Genomic DNA, 25,285 nt, shown 5'->3' on the forward strand with positions numbered 1-25,285 from the left:
TTGAACTCCTAAAAATTATTTTATTAGAAATGATTAGATTAATATTTATAAATACTTTAAGTTTACATCAATTAATATTTATGTACAATTTTTATTATAATTAATGATTTTATAAATTGAAATTAAAGTTTCGGAGATAGAAAAATAATAGAGATTTGTATGATTTAATCTAGAAAATTGATATTTGAATTTAAATTGTACTTTACAAAATATAATTAACTTGTTCATTTTATAATTTAAATTAGAAATAATTGATTGAACTTAGCAATATGTTGATAAATAATGTTCCAAAATATTTTTAATAGAGTATATTTGATTCTAAAATTACTCTACTATTCAATTTTATCAAAATATCTATTCATATCTATCTATATTACTTTATAAAATCCCTAATTTCTAACCATAATTCCCAAATTGAATTAGAAACCCTAATTCCCAAATTGAGAAACCCTAACCCTAACTCCCTCACCCCACTCAGCCGCACCCCCAGTTTCCCCCTTCCCTTTCCTAAACGCAAAACTCATTCACACAGAACTGAAAAAGAAGCACAGAGAGAGAATGGGATCCGAGAGAAGAGGGAAGAGCGTCGCCGGAGGGGGCTTGGCACCGTTGCCGCCTCCGTTCGTCGGGCCCTGCTACGCCGTCGCCACTATCCCCAGCGTCGCCCAGCCTTGCCCGCACCGCAGTGCCTCCTGTCATCCATTCGTGGAGCCGCGGAGAGCATCGCCGTTGAAACCATGCTGTCGCAGAAGGAGCCAGAGGAGGGAGACGAGCCCGAGCCAAGAGCAAGAGGAGGAAGGCGTCGCCGTCGCCCTCACTGCGTCACCGTCGTCCTCGTCACAGAGCCAGCCGCCGCCACTTATAGCAAAGTCAGAGAGATGGGACTCGCGAACAGAGGAGGAAGAAGTCTTCTGTCATCAATGCCACGTCTCTTCACCGCTACTGCCGTCGAGGGAAGTCGCTACCGTCGCCAAACCACCGCGCCGCCGTAGCTGTCTCTGGGAAGGTCGTTGAAGCTTGCTGAGGTCTGAAACAATTCATCCATGTCAGTGCTCATTTTTATCCCCTGTTCTGCCTCTGCTTCTGGGTTTTGTTAGTTGCCGGAGCTCTCTGCCACCAGGAGCCAACATTCGAGCTGCCCAGGAAACCACCATTAGAACCACTACTGTTTTGGTAAGCTCTGCCCCTATTTCTGCTTCCTTGTCCTACCAAATTGTTTCTACTTTGAAGCTTGTCTCTGAAACTGCTTGTATTGTATAAAGAAACTATTGTAAATTTACCTTGCCGCCGCCGTTACTGGAGGCAGCTGCCGGCTCTATTTGGAGATTGCTAGTGCCATTGGAGTCGCCGGGAACCAATGTTGGAGCCGCTCTTGATGATTCTGATGCTGCTACATAGGTCCCGAGCTGCTGTGTTGTTGCCAGAGGAAGGCAACTCATAGGAAAAACGTCACCGAGGCTGCTGCTTGGTTTAATTGCGTTGTTAATGCAACATTGAGGTAGGGGGTTTAAAATGATTTTAATTTAGGAATGCCTACAAGGTTTATTGAATAACTGCAAATAGATTTAATATCTGTGAGTAATTGATTGACTATGTGAATATTGAATTGTGGCTGAAATTGTGATAGGAATGGTTGAGATTGTTATTTGGAATTGTTGATTAGTGATATTGATTGATTATGTGGATTGGGAATTGCTTGATGACTAATTGTTGAGAATTTCTGAATTTTAATGGGTTATGTTGGATTTGTTGCCGTTGAGTTGTTATTTGGTATATTGTAATGTTAATGAACTTGGTTGGTGGTTGATTTAGAATTGGTTTTGAGGGATTTTGAAGGGTTGGATTTTGAATAATAAATAGATTGCTTAAAAACTGATTTTTGAAATTAAAAGGTGACTTTGGAAGTGAATCCGTTATTCAACGATAATCAAAATGATATAAGAGCAAAGGCTGAGTAAAGTATAATAAAAGTTGTTGTTGGGACTCAATTTTGAGAAGTTTGAATTAACTATAGAACTAGTTATGATTTTTCAAAGTTAAAATGTAAAACTTGATTTTCTGCATTATTTTTAAAGGAAGCCGGAAACTTTGAAAAACTATAACTATTTCTGTGATTATCGGAATTGCGTGGGACCAAGTCCGGATTGAGCTTGGGGATATAGCGAACTGGACTGCTGAATTTGAGACTTTTTCACTAAGTTTATGATTTATGGTAAATTTTTGAATCATGGATGTCAAAACTGGTTTTTTCTGCAGAACGTTTAACGCAGCAGCAACTTGATTCCTCTATTGGAAATTCTGCAGTTTGAATTTTGAAATGGAACTAATTTTAAATAAAACTTTATTCCTATTATTTTAATTCCGTAAAATTTCAGAACAATTGGACTTGTAGTTTTAAAGATATGAATTTTTGAAGGATGATGCATTATGCAGAAAAAGCCAGATTCTGTTTCCTTAAATTAGTAACTTTGGGAGTTTATAACTTTTGATCCTGGATAGATATTGAGATGCAACCAATTGGAGGTGAAAATTAAGTATGTTTAGTATATGTGATTTAAATTTCAGGATTTTCTATGTTTTAATAAGTGAGTTATGGGACTTGGAAGAGGTTGTGTTCAATGATTTGTAAAACAGAATTCTGCAGAAAATTACCTAACTTCCAAGCTACGTAACTCCTTCATTAAAAATGGTATGACCCTGAAACTAATTGAGAAAGAAATTTGGATGAGTTATATTTAACCACATTAATTTTGAAGGTAGTTGGATTTAATTTGGATTTTATATGAAATTTCAAATGTTGTATGGTGCTGCTGTCTTCTGGATTTAAAATACTGCAGAACAGTCACGGTTTTGCTTATATTTCCGAAGCTAGAGACAACGAAAAATTATGATTTTTGATTTAATAGAAAGCTTAATCCGAGATGGTCGCATGGATATAAAGTTTGCACAATTCCAAATTCATTTGATATTTTACAAAACACAATGGAAATCAGGCTGCCAAGTTGTGTTGGTAATTATTTTAGATATGGAATTTAAGAAATAGATTTTCTATTATCAAATGTTTTTGAGAATATATTGCTGTGGCAAATGCTGAAAGAGGCTGATGAACTGTTGAGAAAGAAGGAACCCGTAAGGGTGGATAAGTCCTATTTTTAAAGGAGATTATGTCCAAATTTTTATAAAAAATATAAGGACTTAATCAAAATAAATATTCAACGCTTATTTAATAATAATAACTCCAATGATTCTTTTAAGAAAAGAATATTTGATCTATGAGATTGTTGGTAGGGGCGTGGGTCTAGTCCCGCTTGCTCAGTGCGTAAACCATTATGCAGGGATGGTGGTTTTGTCCCGCCTGCAGTGAGGACGGTGGTTTTATCCCGCTCACGTATTGATAAATTGTTCAGCAAGGACGGTGGTGTGATCCCGCTTGCATATTATTTTATGTACCCAGTAAGGATGGTGGTTTAATCCCGCTTACTGTGGAGGCAAGGACGGTGGTTTAATCCCGCTTGCATGTTCCGGGCAAGGATGGTGGTTTAATTCCCGCTTGTCTATGGAACCTACGGATAAGGATGGTGATCTAATCCCGCTTATCCGAGTCGGGTCTGGCAACATAACCGATGCGTGAGCTCATGGCCAGTAGGACAGGCATGCATCATATGCATCTATGTGACATTGTTTGGGTGTGTATATTGTAATTGGTTTGCCTAAGTGAATAATTCTGTTAACTGCTAATTGCTATACTTGATATAATTGCTCTTGATTGTGTTTGAACCTCATTACTTGTGTTTGTAACTGATTGGCTGGATTGTGGTGAATTGGGTGCTGGTTGAATTGCTTGGGCCTGAGGCCATGATTGGATTGTGTTTGAGGTTTAGTAAGTATGAAAGATTGAGCTAGTTCAGTATAGACTTAATGAACCTATGCTTGGAACAGATTAGTCATTCATACGGTCTAGGAAAACTTTTAAGATTTTTATAAAGGAAAAATATGGGTTTAGAATTTTGGATAATTAACTGATGCTTTATAAGATTTTGGATTTTTGAATGTTATGCGGTTGGTTTTCAAAATAAAAGGTTGACACGGCGAGTAAAGATCACTGCAAATGAAAACAGTTTTTCTTTTAAATACTTTTGAGTGAAATTAACTATTTGCATTTTATTCTTTACTTTCACGGCATTCTCTACCTCTACTGAGAACATGTGGTTTGGTTCTCACCCCCAAATTTTCCACCCTTTCAGCGACAGGTTTGAAGACGCAATTTGAAACTGCGAGCGATCAGTAGGCTTTCTTTATGATCTTAATTGCTTTCATAGAGTCCCCTCGCTATTGTCCTTTGAGATTTTATTTTACATAGAGGGGTAGGTTTAGTATATTGTATTTGAGTTTTATTTGGTCTCTTTTGTATAAGAATTATTATCAATAATATTTATGTGATTATTATTATTTGTGAATGTTTGAATTATGACTTTAATGAATAAAAAACAAAATTTTCTGGAATTTTCTTAAAACTGAAACGCGAACTCGATACAAAGGCTCGATAATTAAGTAGTTAATACTAGAGAAGGTTACGTAATGTTCTTTCTAGTGGAAATACCCTGACTTAAGCAAGGTATTTTACTGGACGGGACGTTACACTTAGCATGAGGACATGCTTGGTTTAAGTGTGGGGAGGTTTGATAAACCCTAATTTTGTGGTTTATCTTGTGCTTAATTTGGGGGATTTTATCAACTTTTCTCATATTTATTCAATGAAATAGCATGGTTTTGTAATTCTCCCTAAATTTGTGCTTAAGTGTGAAAACATAATTTTTAGGCTTTAAAATAGCTAAATTTAACTCACTTTAATTCCATTCGATGCATTGATATGTTTGTTAAGTGGTTTCAGGTTTAGAAGGCAAAGATTGGATTGAAGGAATGAAGAAAAAGCATGCAAAGTGGGAGAACTCATGAAGAAATGAAGGAATCGCAAAGCTGTCAAACGTGACCTCTCCCTACTCAATCAATCATAACTTGAGATACAGAGGTCCAAATGAAGCGGTTTTAGTGGTGTTAGAAAGCTAACATTCGGGGCTTCAAAATGATATAAAATTTGCCAGAGTTTCTTGGCGTTTAGGGACACGTACGTGTGCATCACGTGCACGCATCGGTGGATCAGTGTGGATCATTTTGAAGAAAACGTGGCCAGTGATTTCTAGCTCATTTTAGGTCCAATCCAACTCATTTCTGATGCTATTGAACCCAAGGATTGAAGGGGGAATGAATCAAGTAGTCATAGTTTAGTTTTTATCATTTTTTAGGGTAGAATTCTAGAGAGAGAGGCTCTCTCCTCTCTCTAGATTTAGGATAGAAATTAGGGTAAAATTAGGTTAATCACTCTCAAATTTCTCTTTCAATTCTTATTTTGATTTTAATTCTCATTATATTTTAGTGTTCTATTGTCTTAATCTTCTTAGTTTCTCTTGTTAATTTCTTATTTTGCTCTCTTTTGTGATGATGAACCATTGTTGGATCTTGATTTCCTTTTAATGTAATTTTATGTTTCCATGTCCTTTTTATGCTTATGTTAATTGCTATTGTTGATTTCTTGCTTGAGAACCTTGAGTCATTGGGTCTCAATGAATTGGTGATTTGAGAATCCTATGTGTTCAATTTGATAACCATTGACTCTAGCCTACTACTAAGTCAATTAGTAGCTAGGTTAGGACTTATGGATTGATGTTGATCAAGCCATTTGACATACTTCAAGCATAGAAGTACACTTGATGAGCTTGGTTCCTCATAATTATCAATATTTGGTTTGTTGACAAGGATGGTGATCTCAATTTCCCATGTCTTAGCCAAGAGTTCTTTCCATTTCTTTTATTAGTTCTTGTTATTTTAGTTTCTTGTCATTTATATTTTCTTGCCAATTTCCAAATCAAACCCCCTCTTGCATCTTCATAGCCAATAATTAAACACTTCATTGCAATTTCTTGTGAGACGACCCGAGCTTTAAATACTTCGGTTAATTCTTATTTGGGGTTTGTTACTTGTGACAACCAATATTTTTGATTGGGAGGATTGTTTGTTGGTTTAGAAACTGTACTTGCAACGAGAATTCATTCATTTGAGGAAATTCTAGACCACCACAATAACTCACTCATCAAATCCTTAGTGGTCAATTTGATAACCACCAACACTAACCTACTACTAAGTCAATTAGTAGCTAGGTTAAGACTTATGGATTGATGTTGATCAAGCCTATTTGACGTACTTCAAGCGTTGAGGTGGAAATTGTATGTACTTCAACCATAGAAGTAGACTAAATAAGTTGGTCCCTCATAATTATCAATACATGGTTTGTAGACAAGGATGGTGATCTCAATTCCTATGCCTAGCCAAGAGTTCTTTCCCTTTCTTTATTAGTTCTTTGTCATTTACTTTCTTGTTATTTAGTTTTCTTGCCAATTACCAAATCAAACCCCCTTTGCCCTTTTATAGCCAATAATTGATCACTTCGTTGCAATTCCTTGTGAGACGACCCGAGGTTTGAATACTTCGGTTAATTTTAATTGGGGTTTGTATAGGTGACAACCAAATAGTAAAATTTGATGTGAGATTTATTAGCTGATTTGGAACTATGCTTACAACGAAGAAGTTCTTTTTCTATTGAGGAATTTCTAGACCGGCAATAATTCTCATTCATCAAATTTTTGGCGCCGTTGTCGGGAAATTGCAATGGTGTTATATTATTGGCTATTGTGAATATGTGAATATTGTGAATATGTTTGCCTTTTGCTTGTTTGTTAGATTTTGTTAGGTTTAGAACTTTGTTGCTTATTTTTGTTAGATTTTGTTTTTATTTGCCACCATGAATTCTCACCCTTTTGGCTATGAGTGTAGTTACAACTATGTTATAGGAGATGAAAATTACGATGACAACATGCATCAAGGATGGAACAATCAAAGAGGGGAGGAGCCTCAAGGATTTGATCACCCTTCTTGGTAACAACCTTCCCAAATGTAATGAACAAGAGCCATTCTATGATGCATACCAACAATCCCCACCATATGCCTATGAACCCCGTCCACAATATAGCCCTCAACCATCATACTCACAAGCCTCATACCACCATTCACCTCCGTATGACCCCAACTCATATCCACCATACCAACCACTATATGAACCATACCTAGAACCACCACATTTCCAACACCAATACTCCCATGAACCACAAATTCCATATACACTACCTCAAGACTTTCACCAATATGAACCACCTTCCAACTACAATACCTTTCTCTCAAACAATGAACCCTCTCTTCCACTACCACCTTTATTGGACAAATTTCTCTAACCCCTAATGCAAGAACAACAAGAGCTTCTAGCTAGGTGTCAAAAACAAGAAGAAGAGCAAAAAATGCTAAGGGAATTCGTGGCTATCTTGACCAAAGTGATGAACCACATGGTATCATTGTGCTCAAATATCCAAGACACTCCCATTGTTAGATGTGGAGGGTTAATTGAAGAGCACACTGAGAAGAAGAATTTGGAGCTTCAAGGGAAAAAAGAGGAGTTAAGGCAAGAAGTTCAACAAGAGGAGGAAGCCGAGATTGTTGAGCCAAAGGAAGTGGTTGAAGATTTAGGACATGTTGAGTGCAAAGTGGAATCTCAAGTTGAAGAGCCTTCTTCCATGGATTTTGAAAATGATGTCAACGAGGATAGTGCATAACCTCTAAGGCACAATGTGATTGAAGAATTAGAAGAAGTGGTGCAAGCACCAAGTTCCCCTATCTCTGACGATTCCACATCAACATGTGATCCTTTTGAGCTTGATGAATCCTTCCCCATTGAACTTGGAATTGATGTTGAGGTAGATTTCACTCAACCTCCTATTTATGATTTGAGTGATGGGGAAGAGCTAGAGGACATTGGTGAAGAAGCATGTGAACTTGAGGAAGCTTAGCAAGAAGTAGAGCATCAAGCATCTTGTCAAGTGATGGAAGCCCCTAGAAGAGAATGGACGGGAGTGGAACGTGCTTTGTCAAGATCATCGGAAACTCCTTCACCTAAGTTACCATCTAATCCTTCATTTGAATGGGTAAAAATCATAACTCTTAGCTTTATTATCCCACTTAAATTCGTCTTGTTTGAAACAGATGGCCAACTTAGGGCGCTTTATGGAATGAAGCATAAGAGAAGGATGTTTAGCGGTTGGCATTGTAAATCTAGGCTCATTATGGTTAGAAGCTCAAAATTTAGGAGCATGGATTAGTGTAGTGCTCAAATGGATGGGTCTAGGAGGATAGTTTGGTGCCTTAGTGAGAATTCGGCTTGCCAACCACCCGGAGGGAATCAATATGATCAATTAGAAGATGAGTGTGAAAATAAGATATGGGATCCCGGATCACAATATGAATACCAATTTTGGGAGCTCATATCTTAGGAAGAACTTCACCCAAGCTTGGTGAAGTTGGTTGGAAATTCTGACAACCGTTTGAGGAGCAAGCATCCTTGGGAGTTCAAGGATGAGTACAAGCATAAACCACCTTGACAAGGAGCCTCCCATAAGTCCAACTTAAGGACTTAAACTAAAAGTGCTAGGTGGGAGACACCCCACCATGGTAAACTCTTTCCACTCTCTTGTATATATAATCAATGAATGAATTGAGTTGCCATTGATAGGTAATTTTTTTCTTTGTATATTCTTGTTTTAGTGTTTTAGTTGTTAGTTTGTTTGATTAGATTTATGCCTTAAGTTGTAGGTTAGTTGATTTTGAATTGCATTTTACTTGAAGTGCAAGTTTTGTTTGTTTTGTCTTTGAAAATTTGTCAAAACTAAAAAGATTGTTGTTAAATTTGAATTTTGGGTGCTTTAGAATGTTTATAGATTAGGAGAGTGCCCTGTTTCTGTTTCATGCTTCTGTAAAAAAAATGCGCGCCACACATGAGCGTGGCCGACGCACACACGTCGTATGTGATGATGTGACTCCTGGTACAAAAATCAGAGAGTTGTGCTCGAGTGGTGCTGTTTTTGTGTGAATAGCACAATTTAGCTCCACGCGTACGCTTGGATGACGCATACGCATCACCTGTCTTTTCTGTGATCCACACGTACGCGTGGTCAACGCTTACGCATCGCGTCCCCCTCCTGCTTTCCGACGCGTACGCGTCGATGAAGCGTGCGCGTCACCTTTGCACCCTGTTTTTCCCCTGTTCCTTCTCTTTTCTCTCCTTCTTTCTTTCTTCTTATTCTCTCTTCCCTTCTTCCATTTCTTTTCTTCCCTTTCTCCTCTTCTCTTCTCTTCTCACCTTTCTCATCTTTTCTTTCTTATTTCATTTTATTTCTTCTTTTCCCTCTTTTTAAGTTTTCGCTTCTTATTTTTCTCATCTTTCATTTTCTTTTGTTTATTGCATTTGCATACTTTCATTCATTGCATTTTAATTTTACCTTTGTAGCTTGTTCTAATTTTCTTTTCTAATTTTCTTATTTTCATATTGGTGTTGAATCCTTCTACTCAATTATTGAGACTTTCTTGGTTAATTTTGGTGCTTCTTGACTTGTTTGATATTGTTGGGTGATGAAATTTCTAAGTCAATGCTTAACCTTTGATGATTCTTGCATCCCTTGTGCATTGATATGAACTTGCATGTCTTTCATGACCCACTCTTTCTTGTTTAAACTTGATGCTCAACATGCTCTTCATGTCATTTACTTGTGCTTTTGACTTTACTCTCGCATCAAGTGTTAGTGATATGCTCTTTACTTACATTGCTTTCTCACTCACATGTTGTAGCTACCATGTAGTTGAGAACCCTACTCTTATTTTGCATTAGCCCCTGCTTGTGTTCTATTTGCTTTAATATCTTTGTTGTGAGCTTAATTTTATTTCTTTTTCTCTCCTTTTAGGCTGGCCACCGAGAAGGAAGGGAAAAGCTTCTAAATGGGGCAACAAACAAGTTTCTCAGCATAATCTTTTGAAGGAGCGCATCAGTTGTAGCAACCCATCCACCAAGCTCTTCTTTGCATGCACCGAGGACGGTGCAAATTTCTAAGTGTGGGGAGGTCGAGGACTGACCTCCGTGGGTAACCACTTCCTTCTCCAACACCAATTCCTAATTTTCTTTGTTAGTAGTTGTTGCATTGCATGTTAGGGTGCATGATAGTTAGAATTTGTACATATTTTACCACTTCTTTTTATGTTACGACTACTTGGTTAGGGTGATGAATTCTTTTCCAAGAAACTGTTTTTAGGGCACCCTACCAATTTGAATAAAAAAAAATTTTTTGTGTGAACTTGCTTGAAGGAATTAATTTTGGAACATGATTTTTGAGCTAAGAACACAAGCATGTGAGTTTTGAGCCTAATTGTGTGGTTACATTATATAACCACTTATTTTTCTTCTTGTGTGTATTATTCTCTCTATGATTGTAACCCTTGATTTGTTTGATTCTTTATGTCCATTATTCCATGTATACATGCATTCATATGATTGATGCCATCATTTCATTTAGCTCACTTATCCAAATAGCCTACCTTTCATCAACTATTGTTAATTTTGAGCCTATTTAATCCCATTTGTTCTTTAATTTAGCACATCACTACCCCTAAGTGAAAAATAATAAATGTCCCTTAATTTAGATTTTTAATTAGCTTAGGCTAGTGAGGGTATGTATCATTTGTGTATGGGAAACATGGGAATATTGGTTGACGTAAAAGTGTATTTTGTATTTCTGTTAAAAATCATAGGATTGGGTACATATTCATGCACTCAATGTTTAAACCATATGCATTGATGCTCTTGTATATATTTTTTATCTTGAAGAAAAAATAGAAAAAAGAAAAAGAAAAGAAAAAGAAAAAGAAGAAAATAGAAAAAGAAGAGAAAAAAATAATATGTAGAAAAAGAAAAGCAATAAAAAGGGGACAAAATGCCCCAAAGTAAAGTAATAATAACAATGCATATAGAATATGAATTGAAGAGAATGCATGAGTATGTGTAAAAAAAAGTGGGAATCATAGATAGTTAGGTGGTGTATTAGAATTACTAGCGGCTCAACAGGCACTATCGTGCCTGTTCAGCCGCTTTTCTATTTTTTTAAAAAAATTAATTTTTTTTTGGTAATATATTATTCACCCTTTAAATTTATTAAATAAATATTTTTTATATTATTTTAATATTGACGTAATCTTATTTATATCATATTTTTTTTACCATAAAATTACTATAAAAAGTTTTAAAATGTTAAATTATAAAAGCACACCTAAAGAGGTAAGAAAAAACATAGTTCAAAAAATAATGATAATAATATTATCCTGATTTAAAAAGAGTATATATAAACGAAAATAAATGTTAGTTATTTATAAAAGATAATTTTACTTAAATATCATGGATTTTTATATTTGTTTTTATTTTTTATAAGTGGTATGCTAAAATATAGATTTGAATCTGGATAGGCCTTTATTTCTCTATAAATAATGAAAAAATTAATCAAAGAAATGAGAATGCTTATTTTTTTTATTTTTAAATATCAAACTATAAGAATAATTAATAAATAAAATAGGAGAATATGGTAATTAATGATAACTGTTTCGATTGTTTTGGGTTATAGTGATAGAAGTAAAATAAAAAAAATAATTGGACACCAAACTCTTATATCTCTTTTAATTTATCAAGTAACTAATGAAATAAAATATTACTATTTACAATATAAATTAAATTAAAAAATATTTAATCCGTAACATTATAGTAGGAGAAAATAGTTATTAAGACAAAAATTAAAATTGTCAATGATACAATAGCAAAGTTATAATTCAATCATGTGAAAAAAAAATCGAATCTAAATTTATTAGGTATTAAATAAAATAAACTAAAATATTATTTGCACTATAAATTAAATAAAAAATACCAATACTTTTAGAATGTAAAAAATTATATTTTTAAAAATAAATAAATAAATATTTTATAAAACACCTACTATTGTAAGTGAGAGTAATTGTACATAGTTTACATGACTCACTTCAAAATTTTAGTATCCAAATTTAACTTTTAATATTATCTTTTACTAGCGGCTCAACAGGCACTAACGTGCCTGTTCAGCCGCTTTTCTATTGTTTTTAAGAAATTAATTTTATTTCTTTATTAATACTAGCGGCTCAACAGGCACTTACGTGCCTGTTCAGCCGCTTTTCTATTGTTTTTAAGAAATTAATTTTATTTTTCTGTTAATATATTATTTACTTCTCAAATTTATTAGATAAATATTTTTTTATTTTAATATTGACGTGATCTTATTTAAAGAGGTAATATAAAATCGTCATAGTTTAAAGTTTTAGGTAATATATGAGGTGAAATATTCGATAGAGTAAATTTTTATTCTCAACTATTCTAAAATATACAAAAAGTATTTTCAGAATGATAATGCTTCTATTTTATTTCTTTAAAAATTTTGACTGTCGTCTATTAATTTATAATATTTTTAATTTAATTTTTTAAATTTATTATGACAAAATAACGATATGATGAAGTTTTTGTCCGCTAAAATTGCGAAAATATTTTAAAAATTAGTTTATTCATTGTACTTTATTTTGTTTTTTTTTTGTGTTTATGTTATATTCTCATACATTATTAAATTTTAATTTGATAATTTTTTTATCATCAAGGACTTATTATTTAGTTACTGTAATTTAATTAAGATTTATTTTTCATCACTAAATGATGTTATGTGTATTACAGTTATTGCCATTAAATAATATTAAATAATATTTGTAGTAGCATTTTTTTAGTTTGTACTTAGATTAGGTATTCAATAAAAATTTGTCCGGTAACTCATAAAAATATATACAATGTTATCTATATTTTTAATTTGAGGATTTTTAGTTTAGTTACCTATTGACTTATAATATTTAATATAGTATTTTGATATTTTTTAAAAAATTAGAACACATTGTGCCATGACCAAATTTTACTATCTATTAAATTTTTAATTGGTAAAGATTCTATAATAAAAAGGATCCATATAATTTATACAATACATTAATAAATACATGAGATAAAATAAGACATATTTTTGTACTATTTTACAATAATTGTTATTTTGTGTTTAAGGTAGATCTTTTATAATTTTACTATTTAATTTTAAAAGATATATGTTGTTACCAAATTTTTTTACAAAGTTATTGTTATTATTAGTCTTATGAATGTATTGCCTATTTAAAATTTATAGTATTTGTTAATTATTTGTTTTATTTTTGTTATTATAGAATTCATCATTTTGTTTAACATTAGGCATTTTATATAGTAGTGCATAATATCAAACCTCTTAATTTATTCAATACAAAAAATATTTTAAATGAATATTATGCGATGAAGATAAAATATTAAAAATATAAGTAGAGTAAATGAGTACTAACTTCATATTTGCATGGCTTTTAGTATTGTTTGTAACTGGTTCATTATAAGAGATTGATTGAGGCATTGAATTAGTAGCCGTGGTGTATGTCTCGACCTACACTAATACAAAAAAAAAAAAAAATACAAACTTAATATGTTTTAGATTATCTTAAAAGAATTAAAAATTAGTTCTCAGAAACCAAATCAAATCGCGTAAATTAAGTTAATTAATTTTGTTAATCTTCTATATTAAGATTTAATGTGTAGGCAAAATGACTTAAAACGACGTTATTATATGTTTTGAGTATATAGGGTACTAACCAGTTAGGACATCACCACATCTTTTACTTGAACAACTTCATTATAATGTGATTCCAGACCTATATTTTTAAAGAGCAATACAGATAATAAGCATAATTTGAATTCATAAGATTAAAATTAGTTATCATGATTAAAGTTAACTTTTATGTCGCGTATAAAGGTGATTTTAATTATTTTAAATTTGTTTAATTTTATTCCGAAACAGAGAATATTTTAAAAATAATATTCTTCTATTATATTTTTTTCAATGATTTTTTTCAAAGTTTGAATATCGTCCATTAATTTGTGACATTTTTAAATTTATTTTTTAATTTATTATGATAAATTAACAATATGATGAGTATTTTGTCCGTTAAGATTGCAGAAATATTTTTTAAAAAATAGTTTATTTGTTATACTCTAATTTATCTTTATTTTTTGTGTTTATATTTTAACATTTCACATTAGGAATTTATTACATATTTAATATTATTAAATTAATATATTTTTTAATAATAAATAATGTTACGTGTCTCATGATTATTATTACTATTGGCTGATATAGTAGCATTTTTTGATAATTGATATTTAAGATAGTTATTCAATAAAAATTGATTCAGTAACTCATATAAATATGTAAAGCGTTATCTATGTTTTTAATTTTAGAATTTGAAAATTATTTATCCAATCATTGTTTGTAATATTTAATATAGTATTTAAATTTTTTATAAAGTTATGATCCATTTTACTGTGATCAAATTTTGGTATTTGTTAAATTTTTAAATGGAAAATAATTTTTTAATAAGAATGATTAATTTTTATTTATGCCATGTATTTAAATACATGAGATGAAATATCAATATTCTTGTATTCTTCTTCTATCATTATGTTTGTATTTAAGTCAGAATTCTCCTGGTTTTATTTTAAAATTATAAAATATATATATTATTACCAAAATTTTAAAATATGAAAATATATAAATTAAAATAAAAACTAAAAAAATTAAATTAAAGTATATTAAAATCATTATGTTACATTAATTTAACACAATATATAAATATTATTTTGATAATAAAATTATTATGTTTGACAACTTTTTATAATTATCTTATAACGTAGTATTTTTGTGTTTAAAATGACTTCATTTATTTTTTTAATATGAGAATACAAATGCATATTTTTTATTTTTAATATTTTATCCCAAGCATCTATATTAATTTGAAACATAAATATATTTTTTTTGTAATAAATTTATAATAAAAGTTTTAGTTAAAGAGTACTCAATACTTCTTTTAATAATTTAGAGCAATAAATTTATTTTCATTTTATAGTTATTACTTTGTAAAATATATTTAATCACTCAAATTAAAAAATACACATGACAAAAAAATAAGCGATATGTTAATATTTTTTCTCTTTATTCTATTTGTTATTATTAGTTTTATGAATACATTGTTTATTTTAATTTTTTAATTATTTATATACTATATGATAAAGATGAAATATTAAAAAATTATTATTTTGTCCACTAAATTTATTTTATGAAATAAATTATGTAAGGATATACGAAGTCTAAAAAAAATTGGACACCAAATTTTAGTAACTTTTTGTATTTTTTATTAAGGAGTGCTCTGTTATATATGTAATTTTTTTTAAGTTAAATAATAAGCATAAGAAATATATAAATAGTGTATATTAATTTAATCAATTTTGTTATAGAATACCAACCAATTATGTTACTATGACTTCTGTTATTTGGACCAACTCCATTATCATGCGCTTTCAATTCTAGATTTTTCAAAGAGTAGAATACAGATATTAAGAAAAAATTGAATTTATAGCCGAAAAAATTAAATTATCATAATACATATTAAGTTTTATGTTACCTGAAACAAAATGATGATGATGATGGGTGGCTCTTACCATTTGTCTAATTGTAGTTAATTCTGTACTTGACAATGGATTTGGAATAGGAATTATATTAGTTGATATAATATGATTGTTGATTCGTTGAATTTTTCAATTATATTTGTCAGAACATAAGGTAGCAAGACACAAAGAAAAAGAATGATTGCAAGAGCATGATTGAAAGTGAAACAAATATTTAACTCTCTTGAGTAAAATACGATTGAAGGCGCAGAAGTTTTTGTTATTGAAAGTGAATCGGTATTTAAATTGAGTACGTATTAATAGTTTTTTTTATTGAAAGTGAATCAACTTTAAATTCTGTCGTGGGTTGAAAGTGAATCAGTTTTAAATCTGTCGTGGGTTAAAGCCAGTTTTTAAAAAAATAAAATAAAATAAAAAGAATTGAGTACGTAGTAGCAATTTTTTTGATTGAAATCTGTTTTTAAGTCCTGTCATAGGATAAAGTCAATTTTTAATAAAAAGAAAACAGGGGTAAAATAAGAAGAAAAGAAAAAATTGGATACCACAATTCCATATCCCATCATATATTGGTATAGATAATATTTTTTTAGTAATTATTCATTAATAAATGTTGAATTAACGATTCTGTTTATTATATTTCAATGTGTTTATTTCAATTAGACTCAATAAATTACCAAAATTCAAACTTATTATCTTGAACTTCTTCCTTGATCATATGGTTAGAATCGTTTAACAGAAGATCTTCAGACCATAAAATTTTTAAAATAAAAGAAAAATACAATAAAACATATTAGAAAACATAAAAAAATAAAATAATTTTTAAAATAGAATATATATATAAGAAAAATAATAAATTAAAACTTACTTGGCCTATGACATAGAAAAATAAAGAGAACGAAATAATCATGAAAGTTGAAATAACTAAAAATATATAACACAGTTCTTATCTTTAAGACATTTAAATGTAATTAATAAAAAATAATATTATCCAATATAAAATAGATTAAAAATAAAAAAGAGATTAACAAAATCAATTAACAAAGTTCTTATCTTAAATTGCCAGATTATTTAAAAAATCAATTAACAAAGTTCGTATCTTACTATATTTATTATATTTATTGTGTTATATGTCAATCTAATAATTAATAAAAAATAATATTTTTTAATATAAAATATATTAAAAATAAAGAAAAAAATTAACAAAATATACGTAGAGATTTTTCATTCTACCATTGGTAAGTATAAATTTTTTTACATCTTTTATATGCCAATCATATGACAATGAATAATATTAAATTAATTAATCTTTTTACAATAATTTAAAAAATTAGTAAAGGTCAATTTTAGTACTCTTTATAAATAAATGTCAAATTCAATACTCTACATAATTAATAGTTTAGATAGTTTAGGAAATTATAAACATAGACTTTAATAATACGTATCAATTAATAAACATAGACTTTGATAACACGTATCAAACAATGCAAAAAAAAATATTGATAAATTTTAATAAATATAGAATATATTTATAGATAAATTTTAGTACTATAGAATATATTTGAGTAGTAGTGCTCGATCTATAATTATACAAAAAAATACAAACTTTAGATGTAAAAATAGAATAAGATAAAGAGTACTTGTTCTTTGAATTTTTTTTAAAAAATTAAAAATTAGTACTCAAAAATAAAATAAACGGTAAATATAAAATACCAATCACTTGTATTATCATGACGTCTATTATTATTTTTCAAAAAAGTACCTGTATTTGGCAATGGAATTGGCATAAAAATTGTATCAACTTCCTTGTCAAATCCTCTCACGATGATTTGCAGGTATCCCTTTCTTAGTAAATGCATGTCAGAACCAAAAGATAGCAAGATGCAGAAAAAATGATCGACGATAGTGAGGAATATTTATAAGTGGAGCAGTTATTTAATTTCCTCACGATTGCAGCAGTTATTTAATGGGTTAATGACTTTTTTTTAATTATAAACAAAAATATATTATTACTATTTTGTCCATAAATTTAATTTGTAAAATGAATTATTTGAGGGCAAATGGTGTCTATAAAAATTGGACACCAAACTCTGGTATTGGTTTTATATATTGGTATAGATGATAGAACTTCTGCCGTACATTCGTCAGTTACGTTACATAAAGAAACCACCTCCACGGTGAACGACAACTCATATTCCCTATCTTATTTTCATTTGTATTTCGGTAACCTCTTCTCCTTATTTTCATCTTATTTTCATCTTTATCTTATTTCAGTAACATGATAGAAAAATCATGTGTAACCTCTTCTTCAATTCTTTACTCTATTAATTTACTTTTTAATTTGTTTCATTTTTTTACTTCTATTTCTAATTCAAGATGCACTTCTCTGTATGGAATAATTATTATTAGAATAAAAAAATAGTCATTATGACAGAAATTTAAAAAAATAATAAATAAAAATTAATAGAAAAAATAGTTATTACGATAGAAATCAAAGTTTGTCAATCGTACAATGGACTATTAGAATAAAAGAAAATTCGAATCTAAATTTGTTAGATATTAAATAAAATAAAATTATATAAAATATTATTATTTATTATCTAAATTAAATAAAAAATTACTAATATTTTTAAATAAATATTTTATACAACAACTGCCATACAAAACTCACTGAATAGTAAAAAAGAGTTGAAAATTAAACTCCTATATCCCTTTGTATATTGTTATTTTGTTATAGTATAAATAATAATTTTGGAATTATCTAAATATTTTAATATAAATTATTTAATATTGTCAGAACTAAAAAAATTAAGAAATAAAATTAATATTTCTTCTAAGAATGATTATTTTTAAAATTATAAATACACAATAAAAAATTAGAGTACATTAAAATATTACCATAATAAAAAATAATTTAAAAGATAAAATTAACAAACTAATAGAATGTATATACACAACTAACCAATGTTATCATCATTCAGTATATTATTTAGACTAATTCTAATACTTGAATATCTAAAAAACATATTATTAACATATAAATAATATTTTTTGAATTATCTAAATCTTTTAATATAAATACTTTAATATTGTCTGGACTAAAAAAAATTAAGAAATAAGATTAATATTTCTTCTAAGAATAATTTTCATCAAAATTATAAATATATAATAAAAATCTAGAGTATATTAAAATAGTACCATAATAAAAAAATTCAAATATAAAATTAATAGTGTAAATTTTTTAAGTGAACAATTATCAATCATAATACGCTGTATTATAGATATATGTAACATATTATATTAGAAATAATTAAAAGTATACTAATTATGAATTAAAACTTTTAGAAAATGATAATTTATACCCATTAATGTTATTATTGTTCCATCTATTATTTGGATTTGGACCAATTTTATTGTTATTTTCAGTATCTGAATGTTTAAAAAGTAAATATATTATTGATATGAGATTAATGTATTTTTTAATTTTACCAATAATAAAGTAATTTCTTATATAAATCATAGCTACTAAGAGTAAAAAGAAAAAGTATAATAGTAATAATCAAAACATAGATCTAAACGAAAAACTTATTATTTATAATTTATAATAATTAATTCAGATAGAGTACCTCAAGTAAAATATTGAAGGACAATAATTCTAGACATGTGTCTATTTCTGTTTGTGATATCTTTAAAAAAAAAAGATAAATTAGATTAAAAGTAAATTAAATAAAAAAATTTCTATCTGTATTTAATAATATTAATAAGAGATGAAATGAGAAGTGAGAAACGGATGAGAGGTGAAAGATAACGGATAAAAGTTATGTAAAGGTGGCCAAGTAGTGGAGAAGTTAATAGAAAGGGTAATACTGAAAAGAAATCTTGGACACCAAACTCATGCATTGCCATTATATATTGTTAACTAATGTTATTATTGTTTCATCTATTATTTGGATTTGGACCAACTTTACTGTTATTTTCAGTATCTGAATGTTTAAAAAGTAAATATATTATTGATATGAGATTAATGTATTTTTTAATTTTACCAATAATAAAGTAATTTCTTATATAAATCATAGCTACTAAGAGTAAAAAAAAGTATAACAGTAATAATCAAAACATAGATCTAAACGAAAAACTTATTATTTATAATTTGTAATAATTAATTCAGATAGAGTACCTCAAGTAAAATATTGAAGGACAATAATTCTAGACATGAGTCTATTTCTGTTTGTGATATCTTTAAAAAAAAAGATAAATTAGATTAAAAGTAAATTAAATAAAAAAATTTCTATCTGTATTTAATAATATTAATAAGAGATGAAATGAGAAGTGAGAAACAGATGATAGGTGAAAGATAACGGATAAAAGTTATGTAAAGGTGGCCAAGTAGTGGAGAAGTTAATAGAAAGGGTAATACTGGAAAGAAATCTTGGACACCAAATCCATGTATTGCCATTATATATTGTTATAGATATAATTTTTTTATAATGATAAGGCGCGAAAATATTTTATTTATTCTTATAATAATATTATTTATTATTTAAGATAATAATGGAAGATATGTTGAATTAAAATTTATGGAAAAATAAATTACTATTAATTAAATAAATATACAGGAGTCCTACCCATATTTATTCTTAACATGAAAATAATGTAGGCTGAGAATTTAAGAGTACATTTAGTAGAGTACAGTAACATAGAGATATTGTAAAAATAATTCAAATTAAATGGCGAACTAAATTGTAAAAAAAAGTTAAAAAAATACCAGAATTATTTATTAAGTTTTTTTTGTTACAGAGTCAAAATATTTAATAACAAATATATTATTAAACAGTAAATATATATATATTTTTCTTATAATAATACAGTTAACTAAATTTTATATTTGTATAATATTATATTAAAAAATTATTAGATAAGTATTTAATAATTGAGATTATAATGATGTAACGTATATTTAAGATAATATAATATTAATATTTAGGCCAATAATAAAAGATTTATTGAATCAAAATTTAAGAAAAAATAAATTATTATTAAATAAATAAATATAAATATAGGATTCCTACCCATATTTGGATCGTTTAGTATATTACTTGAACCAGTTCCGGTGTTATTATGAGTATCTATATATGTAAAAAATTCATTATTAAGATGAAAATAATGTAATTTGATAATTTAAGGGTACACTTAAAAAATAAATTATACATAATTGGTATATATCATAAAAAATAATTCATATTAAATGATAAACTAACAATATAAATTTATTAATGAGAAGTATAACTTAGAGTACTTGATATAGAGTATTGTTGAGGAGGTATATTTGTGATATCTTGTAATGGTGTTGCCATGTTAGTTGGTTCACTTGATGTATCGATTTGTTTTCCTCGTCTAATACTCTCTCGGTAACTGGCACGCCTTCTGGCAAGGTGTTGCTGCCTCTGTTCTTCACTCATATTTTGTCTTCGTTGTCTGGCATAGTCTTGCCAAGTTCGTCGACCACTTCCACGTGAATCTTCCATTGGTATGTTGTCAACTATAATTAATCAAAGAAACATATAAAAACAGTTCTATACTTTTATTTAATGACGAAAAATAAATTACAGTAAATTTTACATTATATTTAAGCAAAGTGAGAAGAAGGCAGGAGAAGATAAAGGAAAAACAAAGGAAATTTTTTCTATTATGGAGAGATATGGAGTAACCAGTGAAGTGAGAGAGATTAAGAGAAAAAATTGGGAATAATACAATTGACGCAGTAATTGATATGAGAGAAATTAACTGATGCAGTAGTGGAAATTAAATAGTAGAATTCTGTAACTGATGCAGTAGTGGGAATTAACGTGGAGAAGTTATATTGAAGTGAACGTTGATGGAAATGAAGTAGTAAGTTATTAAAAAGGATAAAAATGGAAAGTAAAATTGGACACAAAAAATAGGTTTTCCCATTATATATTGTTATAGATATAGGTTGTTATATTTGTTTGGTGAGAGCTTAGGTTAATCAAGGATTCAAATTTCAAGCTCACTTGACCATATATAACCTTACCTTTATCCTAGCCCTATTAAAACCTATGAATAAGTCCTCATGATGAATGTATGCATGCATTGAATAATTGTTGATTGTTAGATGAAAAACAAATCTTGGAAAGCATGAGTAGAAGAGAATTGAGCGAATCAACCCCATACACTTGAGCAACTAAAGCGGATACACATCCGGTGAGGATTCGATGCTCAATTCCTTGTTCCCGACTTTCATGAGATTTCTTCTTGCAAGTCTATTTGAACTTCATTTTGATATTTGAATTGGTGGGATTCGTGAATCGTCATATGATCCTAGCCCTACTTGTTCATATACGTACTTGGAGATTGATTTACTTTTAACCAAGTAGGTAGAATCATTTTGCATTTAGTTGCATTCATATAGTTTATTTGCATTGAATAAATGTTCATACCCCTTTTCTTGTCTTTCTTGGTTTAGCATCAGGACATGCTTAGTTTAAGTGTACGGAGGTTTGATAAACCCTAATTTTGTGGTTTATCTTATGTTGAATTTAGGGGATTTTATCAACTTTTCTACATTTATTCAATAAAATAGCATGGTTTTGTGAATTTCTCCTAATTTGCACTTAAGAGTAAAAACATACTTTTTTAGGCCTTGAAATCGCTAATTTTAATTGACTTTAGTTCCATTCGATGCCTTGATATGTTTGTTAAGTGACTTCAGAATTAGAAGGCAAAGATTGGGTAAAGGAATGAAGAAAAAGCATGCAAACATGGAGAATTCATGAAGAAATGAGGATTTACTAAACTCAACGCCACGCGCACGTGCCACCCATGCATACGCGTGAGAAGGAGATTCGCCAGCGACGCGCACGTGTCACCCACACGCACGCGTGAAGAGGAGTTTTGCAATGCGATACGTACGCGTGACCCATGCGTACGCGTGACAAGCGGTACGTGGCTTCACTAAAGGCAATATGCTGGGGGCAATTTCTGAGCTCAAGGAGGCCCAAATCCAACTTATTTCTAATGCTTTTAAACCCAAGGATTGCAAGGGAATGGGGGGAGCAATTAGTGTAGCTTAGGTATCATGTAGGTTAGTTCTAGAGAGAGAAACTCTCTCTTCTCTTTAGAAATTAGGGTTCTTATTTTAATTTCCTTTTGGATCTATATTTAAATCTTGTTTCATTTTAGTTTTCATTTACTTTTATTTTTCTAGAATTTTTGTTTATCTACTTCTCTTGTTAATTTCTTATTTTGTTCTCTTTTATGTTCATGCACTCTTGTTGATTTCAATTTTCTTTTGATGCGATTTTATATTTCTATGTCTCTTGATGTTTACTTCACTTACTATTGTTGATTTCTTACCTTTGTTAGTTATATCTTTTATTAATTCTTGCAATTTGTGATATTTACTTTTATTGCACTCTAGGTATTTGTTAAAATGTTTTCTCTAGTTATTGAGTAGTTTTCTTTACTCTTGGCCTAGGCTAAGGGAATTGAGACCTTGAGTCATTGGGTCTCATTGAATTGGTGATTTGAGAACCCTTAGTGGTCAATTTGATAACAATTGACACTAACCTACTACTAAGTCAATTAGTAGCTAGGTTAGGACTTATGGATTGATGTTGATTAAGCCTATTTGACGTACTTCAAGCATTGAGGTAGACATTATACATACTTCAACCAAGAAGAGAAGAAGAAAGGATTCTCTATGTCAGAGTATAGAGGTCCATGTGAGAGAGTTAGAAGAAGAGTTAAGAAAAGAAAGATGTCTTTTAATTTTAAAAGAGAAGTTTTTGAAAATAGAGAGGGAGGAAGAGAAGATTTTCAAAATTAAAGAGAGAGAAAGAAGTTAGAATATTTTTACAAAATATGAGAGAGGAAAGGGGAAAGGATTTTCAAAAATAGAATAGAGAGAGAAGTTAGAAGATTTTGAAAAAGAGGAAAGAGAATTAAGAATTAAAGAATTACCAATCTTTTAAAATTAAAATAAAACAGACAACTAATTAAAAAGATTTGAAATTAAAATAAAAGAGAATTTTTTTTTTGAAAATTGAAAAAGAAAGAGTTAATAAAAGATTTGAAAGATTCGGACCTCTGTAGCTCTATAAATGCTCATTCTAGTGCACGGCGGTCAGGATCTGACAGCATCTATTGTCCTTTCCTTGCCTCTGAATCAGACTTTTCCAAAACTTGTCAAATTCACCCAAAATTCACCTAAAATCATAGGAAAAATACAAAAGCTTAAAGTAGCATCCAAAAAGTAAATTTTGAATTAAAAGCTACTAAAACACAATAAAACTCAACAAAACATGTTGAAAATATTAAGAAAATAACATCAAAGAGCGTATAAAATATTCGCTCATCATTGCATCGCTTTCATTAGTTTTGAAAAGATGCCAAGAAATAAACCTAGTTTTGAACTGGAAAAAGTGTCATTTCATGGTCACTGAAAGAATTATTCTTGGACATTGGATCTCAATTAAAGGCACAGAGGTTGACAAAACTAAGAAGAAGGTAATTGAAAAATAACCACCACCAGTCAATGTGAAGGCAATTCGAAGTTTTTTGGGACATGCAAGCTTCTATAGGAGATTTATAAAAGATTTTTCAAAAATTACAAAACTACGATGTAGTTTATTAATAAAAGAAGCCCCATTTATTTTCAATAAGGAATGACTGCAAGCCTTTGAAACTTTGAAAGCCAAACTTCTGTGTGCACCAATAATTGCCCCTCCCGACTATTCTATGCCTTTTAAATTCATGTGTAATGTCAGTAACTATGCCATAGGCACAGTTTTGGGGCAAAGAAAAGACAAGTTGGTACATGTAATTTATTATGCAAGTCATGTTTTGAATGATGCACAGAAAAATTACACAATAACTGAAAAGAGTTATTAGCCATAGTATTTGCTTTTGATATATTCAAATTCTTATTTAATTGGTTTAAAAGTAATAGTCTACATTGATCATTCTACTCTTAAGTACCTTTTTTTTTCAAACAGGATGCCAAGCCAAGATTGATAAGATAGGTGTTATTGCTTCAAGAATTTGATGTCAAAATCTGGGATAGAAAAGGGACGAAGAATCCAATGGCGGATCATCTGTCAAGGATTTATCCCGAAGAAACTCAAGAACAAAAAATAATGATGCGTGAGCATCTTATACCTCTTTTCTTATCATTTTTCAGTTGTTTTTAGTTAAATTTTATTTAGTTTTACTTGATTTTAGTGCAAAAATTCCCTTTGGATTCTACTTTGAGTTTTTTTGGTATTTTTATGATTTCAGGTAAAATTCAGGCAAATTTGGCAGAGTTTTGTGCAAAAACAAAAGAAGAAAGTAGATGTTGTCAACCCTGACCTTCCTGTATTCCAACAAGCATAACTTGAGTTATAGAAGTCTAATTTATGCGATTTTATCGGCGTTGGAAAGCCAACGTCTAGAGCTTTCCAACGATATATAATAGTTTATACTATTCTTCTGGAATCACTGCCAAATCTGGCGCTAAATGCTGAGCCTAGCGTTTAGCTCCCAAAGAGGATAGAACCAACGCCAAAACTCCCCCTGCCAGCGTTTAATGCCAGAAAAATGCCAGGAAGTGGCCAAATATGGGTCAAACTCACCCAAGGGAGCATCTTTAGTGGGATTTAGCTTTTAATAGCTATCTTTTATCTTATTTTAGTTATTTTTAATTACAAACAAAATCTT

General features: G+C 29.6%; 1 long non-coding RNA gene across 3 annotated transcripts; it reads left to right on the top strand.

The window, feature by feature from the left end:
- The first annotated feature begins 398 nt into the window (after window positions 1-398).
- On the top strand, window positions 399-5,554 carry LOC140176368 (uncharacterized). Of its 3 annotated transcripts, XR_011867623.1 has the most exons (4): window positions 412-1,173; window positions 1,263-1,498; window positions 4,245-4,284; window positions 4,892-5,554. It is a non-coding gene; the product is annotated as an uncharacterized lncRNA (long non-coding RNA). The 3 variants fall into 3 exon arrangements; XR_011867622.1 differs by lacking the exon at window positions 4,892-5,554 and having other exon boundaries at window positions 399-1,173; window positions 4,245-4,449; XR_011867621.1 differs by lacking the exon at window positions 4,245-4,284.
- Window positions 5,555-25,285: the final 19,731 nt, after the last annotated feature.

The sequence above is a fragment of the Arachis hypogaea genome, chromosome 11, assembly GCF_003086295.3.
Source record: "Arachis hypogaea cultivar Tifrunner chromosome 11, arahy.Tifrunner.gnm2.J5K5, whole genome shotgun sequence".
Classification (NCBI taxonomy): domain Eukaryota; kingdom Viridiplantae; phylum Streptophyta; class Magnoliopsida; order Fabales; family Fabaceae; genus Arachis; species Arachis hypogaea.